This window comes from Leuresthes tenuis, unplaced genomic scaffold (assembly GCF_036924035.1).
Source record: "Leuresthes tenuis unplaced genomic scaffold, fLeuTen1.0.hap1 SCAF_16, whole genome shotgun sequence".
NCBI lineage: Eukaryota > Metazoa > Chordata > Actinopteri > Atheriniformes > Atherinopsidae > Leuresthes > Leuresthes tenuis.
In genome coordinates this window covers 10,014,425-10,025,586 of record NW_027325370.1, presented here as the reverse complement: position 1 = coordinate 10,025,586, position 11,162 = coordinate 10,014,425, and positions in this window count along the sequence as shown.

Here is an 11,162-nt window from a genome sequence, read left to right as displayed (position 1 = left end):
CTCCTCTGTCATAGCATGAGGAAGAGTGGGCAAGTTTTAAATGCACACGAACATGACAAATCATGACCTTAGACAACCCCGCTTCCAAAATGCATGTACAAAGTACATGATATCATCAAAAGATTCTGAGAATCTGGAGATATTTCTGTGCACAAGAGACACTACTTGAAATTCATATTGGATGCCCAACACTTTATGGGCTCAAGAACACGTCCTTCAGCATGGTTACATTCACAGTTGAGTTGAGCCACGGTAACAGTTTGACATATAACTGGACCACTGGAACTGTTTAGATGCACGAGAGCGGAATCAAGTTATTGTGTGAGGTATGTCTGATGCTCCAATGCATTGGGGAGTGAGAAAATGTTCAAAACCTTCTGGCACCTCTAACTACTATGTGGGAGATCATCATACATGTAAGTACAGTTGATTTCAATGTCTTTGAGTTTCTTGAATGGTGAAGTTAAAGCTCTATCGTGCAGAGAAGGCCTGAACATGATCCAGAATCACTGCCATCTTCTTTGGGCCAAAGCTCATTTAGGACAGACTGAAGGAAAATGGAGAACTGTTTTGGAGTCAAAAGAATCATTATTCTAAATTTCTTTTGGAATAATCTACTCTGTGTTAAAGAGGAAAGGGAGCCTCCAGCTTGTTATCACCGCTCAGTTCTAAAGTCTGCGTCTCTGATGCCTTTGGGGTGCATAAGTGTGTATTGAACTGGCAGCTTGCACATCTGGGAAAGTACCATCAATGCTGTAAGGTATAAACAGGTTTAAGAACAACATATGCTCCCAGCCAGACAATGTTTTTTTCAGGCAATGCCTTGCATATAATAGCAAAACTGCGTCGATTGTACAATCATGTCTTTGTAGCAGAAGAGTCCAGGTGCTGGACTGGCCTGTCTGGACTGGACTGTTGAGCAGCTAGAATCCTATATCAGACAGGAATGGGACAACTTTCCTCTCTCAAAGGTGGTCTCCTCAATTCACTGACAATTACAGACTGTTGTTAAAAGAGAGGATGCTACACAGTGGTAAACATGGCTGGGTCCCCACTTTTTTTAGTTCCTACCATCAAATTCACGATGAGCTAATCGATTCCAGGAAATAAGATAATTTCATTGCATTTGACATATTCTAAATGTTAACCCTAACCCAGTAAATTATTTGTTCATGAGATTAGCAAATGAATGCATTCTGTTTTTATTTACAATTTGTACAGCGTCACAGCTGTTTTGGAGTTGGGGTTGTAATTTTGAGCCTGATAGGTGTGAAATGGCATGAAAGGACAGGGCCATCAGAGGGGAGTTCACTTTTGATTGAGCTGGTACAATGGTCAGTTACAGTAATTTTGTTTTAACGATACTATTAGATTTGAAAGAATGATATAACAAAACAAGAGCCGGTCACTGGAGGGATCATAAAGGACTTCATGTCAAAAGACTGGTTTATGGGCTCTTAGTCATGTTACACACTGTGTGTTGGCCATTGAATCGCTTCTCTTGTAGCTTCCCAGCTGTCCAAAGGCCCAAACTTCCAGCAACCAGACACATGTCAGTATTGATGGGTAAAAGAAGGACAGCCTGTGAAAAAGGGGGAAGGCTGTACATACATCAACTTTGTCCTCCCAAATTGGCATGGATTGTCACAGTGTAACACAATCCCTGTTTTCATGCCCTCAGAGAGAGGAGAGCAAGTGAAAAAAGTAATCCCAAAATCCCCCAGTGGACACCCAATGTCTTGTTTTGGAGGGTCTGCGGTACTCAGAATTCTTCTGGTAACAGAAACCCAAAGTGAACGATGTGCGTTTTCTATTCTTAGCATCAGCTGAATCTCCCCAACCTTTGCTTCTTCCATGCTACAAATATCACATTGCTGATGTATTCCATATTAAATTACTGAGTTTTAACAGAGCAGTGACATGCAGTGTCTGTTATCTGCAACCATAATGTGGAAGATTAGCACACACATGATGCCCACCTGTTGCCCAGCTCTGTTTTATGAAGGTCACAGCTGTGATACTGAAACCGGTCTTTTTAAAGGCTGTCGTCGTCGTCTGAGGCTGGCGCTATTCAAGAGTCATTCAACAGAAATAAAGCTGAAATGTAATACTTTTGAATATACTGCATTTATACTAGATGACCAAGAACTGACAACATCAAACCCTCAAACTTTAACTTCATAAGTATTTCATTAAATCTAAAAAAGTCGTCATGGAAACTTGAGGCGGCCATGTTAAAATTGTGTGTCACAGTTCACGATCCCAGGAGAAGGACCCAAGTGCACGGCAAAACAGGCAGGTTTTAAAGAAATAAAAGCTCTCCTTTCAACAAAAGGATAGGCACCACCAAGGCAAGAAACACCAAAAACCAAAACCATTGAAGTAGCTGTACTGGGGTGAACAGAGGTAGTTATGATGAGGATCTGGTAACGAACACAGAAAATCAGGGAGTTTTTGTATGAGGAAGCTAATAAGTAACATGGGGCAGGTGATGGTAATCAGCTAACTGAAAGAAAGAGTACAGGGAGAGCAATTAAATTCAATATAGTTTTAATTGCATAGCACCAAATCACAACAAATGTCATCTCATGGCACTTCAGAGATGGTCCAATTCTATTTTGACAAAATTTCAACAGGTTGCATTAAAACTTCTCTTCGATTCAATCCTCCATCCTGATCATGGAAAGAACACTCCCTTCTAACAGGAAGAGACCTCCAGCAGAACCAAAGGACTAAGGAAAGGACAAGTTCCTGTGGACAAAGATTCAATATGAACTAAACCAAGCTCACCCACAAAACCTCACTTCCTGTTTGTCAGCATAGCTACCAGTTCAGTGAGCCTGCGATGGACAACCGCTTTCCAAAATCAAAAAAATACAAACTAGAACTTTTGTGAGGCAGGTGTTTACATCTGTGCCAGCTTTGATGAAGCCTGGAGAGATCTCAAGGTCATTTCAAGGCTCCTTAAAAAGATCGTAAACATGTTGCTGGGGGCGAGGCATGTTTACCATAGTGTTACACCAGCCCTCATTTTGATCACACGTTTTAGTTGCTTGAGAACTGAGGAGACTAACTGTGATTATAAGATTTCAGCTGTTTAAGAGTTTGTGGTTGACAGTGACTGATTCTCCTCCCTCTGATGCATCATACTGTACATTTTCAATTGGAGACAAATCTGGACTTTAGGCCAGACAAGCATACACACTCTAACAATGTAGTGACATTGATGTAAGTCGTATAGAAGAAGGTCTGACAATGTCCTGCTTAAATAACCTCCAGGGTCTTCTTATTTGACACATAGAGGCCAGTGTGAGTGTTTTTTCTCTTTTGTTAAAAGAAAGCTGAAAAGTGGACTCAACTAACCACAAAGCATTTCTACTCTCGAGCTGATATATGGCATCCTCCTTGAGTAATACAGTTTCATGTTACATTTTTGGATGCAGCAGTGGACTGTGTTGAGTGGAAATTGTTTTCCCTAAGCCCCCACACGCCCATGTGGCTATACTGATCATGGTGACATGAAGGTTTCTCATGCAGTGCCACCTGAGAATATTGAAAATAAAATTCAAGTGCAAAATTAAGAAACTGGTAAACAGCACAATAAACAGAACACTATATTTATATATTTGGGCTTGGGTTAGCAGCAACAGCAACAAGTGCCATGTTAGCATGTGTTGATGTGAGGTGCTTCATAAGATTCAAGGTGCTTGAGGCAGACATGGATGACGTCTTTTTTAAACATTCTTGTCTTTAATTAAAACGAGAGAGAAGTTGTGCCGGTACCTCCAGTCTGAGAACGCTACCTTTGCATTTCCCTGGCTCGTCGCCATTGTCGATGTCATGCTGTGTTTGGCGTAAGACAGCGTGAGCAGTGCACGTTCCGCCCACCCAGCCAATCATCATCGCATTTGCAACGGCGTCATCATCCCCACCCCTGCTCTCTCCAGGCAGCTGATGTGTGGCCAGAACCTGACACTTCATCTGACCAACTTCACATTCTCAGTAACGGCAACGGCGTTACAACGATGGGAAAATAATTAATTAGATTACTCGTTACTGAAAAAAATAATGCTGTTATACTCTATAATCTTACCAACACTAATATAGGCGCAACTTTGAGACATTTTTAAATTTTCTTTAACTGACTGATGATTATCTAATGGAATTTGACACAAAGTAGGAAATGATTAGCCTTTGGTGTCTCCTTTTATCCTCAGTCTGGACACGCACACCTGTCACTTCTGCTGAATGTAGAATCTTTTCTGTACTTCTTTGTCTCTTTTGAGTGTGTTGCTGGCTTACAGTTCCAGATTTGTCTGTAAAGAGATTGTGAGACAGGTGAAAATTGTTTCCTTGTAGTTCTACTTCTGGCGGTTAAATGAAGAAATTGAAAAAAAAAACTGTCTATGTTTATAGAAAGAATATTGGTGCCTGAGCAACGTTTTTGCTTGGGTCCTAGTAATACTGAAGTTTCAGCTGAGAGGAATGAAATTATAATGGACTAAAGTTTATAAGAAAATATTGTAAAACATTAATAGGCTGTTCATTTACTTCATGTTGTTTATGGATATTGAAAACATTGTAATGACATTATAACATATGGTAATCAGCTGTTTATTTGAAATTCTCTGCATTTTCATTTCAGACAGTTTCTCTCTCATCTCAGTTAACGGTTCTGCTCTCTTATGAGTCAGATATCACTTTATGATTGACCTGTTCCTGTGCTTAACAAATATTTTCTGTTTTGCTTCCACATCTGTGACCAAAACTTCATTTTTTTTTTCAGTTTGACCTGGGATTGTTCCTTCTCTAAAGTCAGAAATGAGTGACACTTCCTGCATTATGCAACCATAGATTTGCTAGTTTCTTTGTATCACTGAGTCTGTGGCTCATAATGAGAGATATTTATCGAGGCAGATTAATGCAGGTGCATATGCACACTCAGTAAATTCTAACGTTCTTGTATGTGCAAACAGACAAACCACTTTAAGCCGCTTCATCATCATTTTCTTCCCCAGAAATTACAGTTGAAAGGCTTTCACATAATTAACATAAAAATGAGTCACACGGCGCTGGTGCCAGAGTCAAACGGTTTTACAGCTCTGTCGAACGCTGTCTGTTCTGTGTTCCAGCCGTCATCGCACAGCAGAAACACCATGTTGGACCATTTCAGCTTAATGTCAGCCAATATGCCAGGCTTTTTCCCTGAAAGAAAATGATCCCATTCCCCTCGGACTCATGTCAAATTAAGCAAATTTACAGCTTAGCACTTAAGAACTTCTCCGTTTGCCAAGAAAGCGGCAGCAGCAGCAGGCCTCAGTTGCCAGTTAGCGGTGCTGTGCTGCGGCGACTGAAGTGGAATGAGAATTACTCTGGCTTCTGAGAGAGAGAAAAGGCCCCTCTGACTTTTTGCTGTAAGCTCTCTCGTTTTGGATCAGACTTATGAAGTGATGAAATGCTCCCACTCAGCTCTGGAGATCACTGGTCCAATTCTGAGGCAAACTACTTGAGCGGTAATGGCCACGTGGCTTCAAGCCAGCTTTGATCAGCCGTTTTATGCACTTCTTCCCTGCTGTTTGTTCTGCTGGCAAAGTTGTGTTTAACTCTGGGAATGACTAATCTACGGCAATAGGGCAAACTTGCGGAAAAGTAAAACAAATAAAACACAATGTTTGGTATTTCTTAGTAAACATTTATGTAACCGGGTTGACAGGAGGCTCATTTTTCACAAGCTTTTTAATGGGACTCAACACTAATCTTTCCAATGGATTGCATTTGTGTTTGTAAGATGACAACTGCATGTTTACCAAATAACATCTCATGTGCAGCATTACGTTCCCACCTTTCCCCTTTTGTGAAAATGCGTTCTGCTCAGACAGAGCCGACAGAAAGATGGGAACTGTGTTTATTCCCAGCCTAACTACACTTGGTCATTTCTCAGCTTGTGGTGGAAGGTTACAATCAAGAAGTTGTGCAGCAGGTCTCGTCTGAGGAGTTTCTATTCAGCCGTGGTGAAAAATTACTCAAGTTTCAGCAAACATAGTTTAAAAGGTCACAATTATTTAATTTAGTTTCTTATTTTTAAAAAAAGCCTTGACTAACTTTCAACACCTGTGTCTTTATTAAGCTGCTCTGAATTTGCACTTCTTTTCAAGTGCTCTTGAGCATGACCCTGGGCCTCGGTCCTCTGACACACCCTGACGTCACTGTGGGGCTAAAAAACGAAAAGGACCGGAGCTTTTCAGAGAACAATAATAAAATGATCTGAGTCATTTCCGTGACGACCAGATCAACGGTTTCCAGCAAAAACTGTGCAAAGAGAACGCTTTGTTATCTGCACGTCCTCCACTGAAAATGTGTTGAACGATGAAGATTTCTAGATACACCTCCCTCTGAAGAATGTGAAATGTGTTTATGGGAAGAAAGAAAGAAAAAAAGAGGTGGACAAAAAATGTCACCAGACCAGAAACAAAACACACAGGTGCTGCGCAGGCGAGAACGTCTGATTTAGATTTAGATCTGCTGAGCGTATAGAGAAGTAGATCTGTGCTTTAAGGGGGAAAAGAACTTTAAAGACAATTATATATTCGCTTAACGAATGAAATCATGGAGGAAGATGAAGTCAATACTTGCAGTGGTTGCTATGTTAAAGAGCTTTACAAAAACTTAGCTCTCTTGGTGTGGTTGGAAATATATGTGGAAAGTATAAAACGGATGGAAATCTTGTATTTGCAGATCTTTGTGGACCAGCTTTGCTGTTTGATGTCTGAAACGATCTCATATTACAACTCAGACTTTCCTGTGGATTTCTTTAATAGTTCCGTACACATGGAAATTGCAACAAGTACTTATTGCAGTGACGGCTTTGAGTTAGTTTTTTTTCTGTCTGTATACACCACTGAAGCAGAGTGACATATAGATATCACATTTTGATCCCAAATCACAAATGCCAATAATATCACAGACCCCAGTCACACGCATTCAAGAGGAACAGCAGCACATCTCAACAGAGGCACATAAGGCAAAGCCACATGTTTCTAAGGGCCTGCATCCAATAAGTTCTTGTTAATGGTAAATTGGATGAGTGTGTGTCCAATTCTCCATTTCCTCAGAGGTGTCTCAGCAACAACAGCTGCTACCAATGGCAAAGCTGCTGTTTTCACACAGCCCCCTTTTCTGCAATGTGACTGAGGTCTTTCCAAAATAAGCTCATACACATGCAAAAATAGATAAATAAGCATCTATTGCAAAGGGCACAGCATTTAAAGAGAGGTCTAACCAGGGCAGAGTGCTGAGAGAGATGAGGGACACATCTCATCCAAAAATGTGAACTATAAATGTGCCAATGAAGCAGTGAAATGAATGCTGCAGACCTGTCATATATACACAATCCATTATATGTTGTATACCTGTGCGGACTATCAACAACAAGCTACTCTTAAAACAACGATATCACACACAAGGTAGCTCATGCATTTTATGCAAAAGGCTTCTGTCTCATTTTGCAATGTTGAGCTTGGCAGCTCCAGGGCTTAGTTATAAAAACTTCTCCTGCTACATTAAAGGCAGGCATGATCACAGTGGATGATTTAAACATCTACTGGTAGAACAAATACCATCTCACAGTCTAAATTAGTCAGTTGTTAAGCTCTCAAGAGACACTTGTCATTTTCTCACCATGTTTCAGAATTTGTGGGTTTTCGGGGTTTCAGTGACAGCACATTTCTCGGATGCTGACGCTGTATGTTTTGTAGTTCATTATTGTTTTGTTACCAGATGTTTTTATGTGTGCACTTTCAATTTGAGGATAAAATCACTTGAATGAAAACAAGATTTTGGGAACATCAGATAGGTTTAACTGAAACTTTTTATATCATCTTGTGTTGCCACTTATCTCAAAGAACCAACATGTTAGTGGATAAAAAGATGTGTATACTTGCATTTTGTATTGTCAAGTTTAAAATTTATGATGAATAACGAGGGAAACACATCACTCAAACTCTTTTGGAAAGATAGACATAGACCATTTACATAAACTGGACTGTTGTGTTAGTTCGACCAAAACCTACTTTTAAAATCCATGTTAACCTGTGAGATAACGTACTGAATTTTCATGAAACTGAGCTTCTCAAACCTGGGCTAACACACCCATATAATGCGCTTGGGGTTTGACTCACTCAGTATGCATATAGAAAACTAGACTTAAATAGGCCTGCGTGCTTCACACATGCACCAAAGTTCCATTTTTATGGATCACTTGGTAAAAACAGTAATGAGTAGTATATTTCAATTTACAAGAAAGGTGCTCTCATTCAGTGCTGCATGGTGATGTGGTGGTTAGCATTGTCACCTCACAGCAAGAGGGTTGTTTCGAATCCCAGCCGGGACCTTTCTGTGTGGAGTTTACATGTTCTCTGCGTGTATACGTGGGTTCCCTCTGGGCACCTCCTTCCACCGTCCAAAAACATGCATGTTAGGCTAATTGGTGACTCTGAATTGTCTCTGGTAGTGAGTGTGAGCATGCATGGTTGTGTGTCTCGTTTGTCTCCGTGTGTCCCTGTGATGGATTGGCGACCCATCAAGGGTGTACCCTACCTCTCGCCCAATGACAGCTGGCATAACATGCTTCAAAATATTAGAATGATAATATTCTGACTTACGTATGCACTCTCGCGTGTCCAACCTGTCAGTGACATTGATAAATAGTGTTTCTCCAAACACATTGTGGTGAATAGAGAATTTAATATTTTCTGTTTCATGACTGTTATTGGTCAAGGATTGGCTTCTTGTATGTCCTGTCTTTTGGCTTTTGTGTATTTCACCTGGTTGATTTTACAAGGAATACATTTTTTTTTTTTTTTTTGATAACTTTTGCTAAACATCTGATGAGGCTTGAACAGTAGGCCATTTATCAAAACTCTAAAAAGCTAGCTAAATTATTAATTTTGGATATCTGAAAATGATGTGCATCTTAAATTTCATCACAATGTTCTTAAGTTTCCCCACAGAAAAGCCTCAACTTTATCTTATAGTTTTGACAGAATGAGATGAAAGCTATCAAGATACACAAAAGGTTGGAGGTTCAAACTAGCTAGCTGCAGGAAGCTAAGTATTGTAGATTAGATTAGATTTCCCTTTATTGTCCCACAATGGAGAAAGTCACATTGTTACAGAAGCAAGAAAGAGCCTTAGCCCAGAAGAAAGATAAAGAAAAAACAATAGAAACACACAACAGCAGATAGTATCAACAATAGCAGCAGTTGTACATGGGCTAGTGAATTGCACAGTGGAAAAGTGGTTGGTGTACATTAATTATTGCACATTTGATCTTATTTCACAGTATTTGAATGATTGTTAAGCAGTCTGACAGCAGCAGGAAGGAAGGACCTATGATATCTCTACTTCACTCACTTGGGGTGAAGGAGTCTGTTGCTGTATGTGCTGTATTTAGCAATGGCTAAAGACCACGAATAATAATCTGTCGTGAAAATTTGCCTATAAAAACAATACCTCCATCGGGACAAAAAGGCAACTTCAGAGATCTTTTAAAGTTCTGTTTCTGTCAACATAATGAATTCCAGTAAGACACCCACAGTTTTAACTGGTCTCCACCAAGGTGCTAAATTCACCAGTTTGTTCAACAATGACTGTCTGTATGCAAGTTTGGGCAGAACAGGTTTTACGCAGTGTGTTTATCCGAGCTTTTGCTCTTTAAACAGCTGCTGGGGCCAAAAACGAGAACCAAAACAGATAAGTTGTGACTGAAACACCAAAACGATTAAATGTAAAGTTGTTATAAGTTTCATTTCAAGGTGCAGTTGCTATATAATCCAATAATATGAAAACCTTGATTATAAGGGCACATTTGTTCTCTGTGTTAAATCAACAAGTGCCTGTTAGGATTGAAAAACTGGTTCCAGAAACTTACCTGAGGTCTTTAGTGAACCTATAACTGCTAGCTAACATCAAAAGGCCTGATGGCAGCAGGCAGATCAATTAATCCCAAATAGTCTGTTTTTGTGGTGTGACTAAGCTCAAATACAATGCAAAGAGATTTCACTGATAAATGTGTGTGGGGTGTGAATCCAGAGTCCTATAAAAACTCCTTATTGTTGGCAGCCATCACACATTAAAGTACATTCAGTCCAAAAAGATACAACTTTACTCTCAAGACTTTAATCATTGAGTTTTCTGTGGATGTGGATGTTTCTGTGTGGATCCACATAAATGTTCACAATATAGTAACTGTGAGGAAAGACATGAGCGCAAAAACTTCTCTTGTTGGTTTCAAGCAGTGCCTACATATCTTCATTTAAAATGGGTACGTAATTGTGTTATTTTATATATCATTTCTGTGTTCATCTTTAAATGTGGACATAATTAGATGTTTACACACACTCGTGAACAAAACATAAAATAGAATTTTTTTTTTTTAAATGTATTTTTTTCCCAATACATGTCATATGTCTGGCAGCCTTCTTACTTTTGAAATGTTGCTCATATTTATTTGGACTGTTGTGCAATTTGTTCTATATCTGTACATGTTCTTAGTTGTTGTTTTTTTCAGCGACAAACTATCCACACGTTTTATTATAGCTCTACTCTCATCTTATATGATCACACTCTCTGGTTTCATAGCTGACACATTTTTCTCTCAGAGCTCTTCCAGCTCTCTGCCTATTACTGCAGGACTCAGGAACAGGCAGGCGGTGAGTCCAGAGCAGGCAAATCTCCATAAATCCTTCCACAGCAGCTACGCTCTTCAGGCTCCGCTGTACAATATCTGTCTTCATCTAGGAGTGCACAAGCCCAGCCACCTGCTTTTCCTCTGTTCACCCCCCTCCTCCTCCTCCCTCTATGCTTTGTGAACTTAATAAAAGCTGCCATTAAGCAGCGCTTCATCTGTTTGGGCCCTAATCTGCCTTATAGGCATCATGTGACCACATATGCACTACACACCTGTCGTGTATGTTCCCAGCCTCAACTGTTGCCTCTCCACACTGCTTGCACACTCACTCAACCTGTTCCTGGCACATCAACCAACTGCATGTCAGCTTTGGCCGGCACATAACCCACAGCCGCCACACGCACAGTTGGCACTCATATTATGTGTAACTTGAGGGCTTTTTTCCCCTTTTTTTCTGAAAAAAGCAAAAATTACT